Source organism: Erythrolamprus reginae, chromosome 3 (genome assembly GCF_031021105.1).
Source record: "Erythrolamprus reginae isolate rEryReg1 chromosome 3, rEryReg1.hap1, whole genome shotgun sequence".
NCBI classification, from domain to species: Eukaryota; Metazoa; Chordata; class Lepidosauria; order Squamata; family Dipsadidae; genus Erythrolamprus; species Erythrolamprus reginae.
The window spans coordinates 241111398-241112973 of NC_091952.1; the positions used below are offsets into that span (position 1 = coordinate 241111398).

At 39.1% G+C, this 1576-nt stretch overlaps 1 non-coding gene across 1 annotated transcript; it reads right to left on the reverse strand.

Annotated features, from left to right (window-relative positions):
* Positions 1-1160: 1160 nt before the first annotated feature.
* On the reverse strand, positions 1161-1283 carry LOC139166110 (U6atac minor spliceosomal RNA). Its single transcript, XR_011558909.1, has one exon. It is a non-coding gene; the product is annotated as a U6atac minor spliceosomal RNA (small nuclear RNA).
* Positions 1284-1576: the final 293 nt, after the last annotated feature.

Sequence of the window (1576 nt, forward strand, 5' to 3'; positions counted from 1 at the left end):
TTGTGAGAAAATGCCATAGGAGGGCGCCATTATCCACTGGGTATGAAAGAACTGTTATGTAGTGAGACCGGGCTGCTGAAAAGCATTTCAAATATGAAATTTTTAATCCCCATACCATTTCTATGTCCACCACATTATGGTTCAATTATATGTCTCGTTCTAACCAATGCTCATAACCTAGTGGCTTGTTTGGCCTACCCCAATATTTAACTGGCGTACAGGAGCCTTATTTCTCCAAATTTGTGTACGCTAAAAATTGCCTTAAGGGGATGCTCGGATTGCCCTGTGGAATTGGTGGGGCGGGCAGAGGGGGGGGGGAGTTTTCCCCCACCACCCCCGCTGTAATATCACAACCCATGTGTTGTGACCCTCAGTAACTCAGTTTAATTTCAAATTAATTCATTTTAAGCTCACTCAATTCAAATATACTAACTTAATAAATTAAACCATTCTTATAATTCATTAAGCACAATCCATTCCCATATACTGACTTAATAACCTAAATCATATTTTTTTTTAATCACTTTATGTTCAACCAATTCCCATATAATCGTTTCAATAAATTAGCTCGTTTTAATTCATTCCTCTTATGATCAGTTCATTCCAGTATACTAGCCCAAATTAAATTAGATCATTTTGATTCATTTATTTTAAGTTCAATCAATTCAAGTCTATTGACTTAAATCCATAAAATCATTTTTATAATTCAATTCGAGCTCAATCAATTTTACTATACTGACATAATAAATAAATCATTTTATCAATCAGTTTATGCTAAACCCCTTCAAATATACAGTTTAAATAAATTAAATCAGTTAATTTCTCAATCCACTCAAGTATACTGACTTAAAAAATTAGATCATTTTGATTCATTCATTTTAAGCTCAATCGATTCAAGTCTACTGACTTAAATCTATTAAATCATTTTAATAATAATTTTATGGCATACTTGTTATGACTGACCATCTAAAATAGCACCAAACAAATGATAGTTTATTCCATACCTCATCAAATAATCTCCCTAATGAAGTAAATAGTCTGAAGACAAATCATGACTTGCCCAGAGTTGCCCCAGTGAGATGGGCAATATATAGAATGTAATGTAATATAAACAAACAAACAAAGAATGTTTATTTTAGATGATTTCTTTGTGTGTGTGTGTGTGTGTGAAGTAATGCCATGAAGTAAGTGGTAGAGCCTTAACCCTACGCGTGTTGCAAAGACAACAAGGGCCTCTTCCATCCTTATCCAGGGGAGTGCTAATCTCTCCTTTCATACAACATCACGGCCATTACCAGTTTGCTGAACCGGAATGAATGGAAGCAACCCACCACTTTTGCAGATCGGTGTCTAATTGAGATGCCTCAAGTGAAGGGGGGAGGGAAGGGCGCCGGCATGTTGAAGTCAGGCCTTGCCCCGCCCCCCCCCCCCTACAAAAGCAAAGCTCGGCGCAACCTGCCATGCTGGGAACGGTGTGCGTGCAAGCCACGTGGCACACACCCCGGCGCCACCCTGTGTGCGGCCCGCCCGAGACCCCTGCACTCGCAACACAAACCACGTGGGGGAAGGTGCTGCT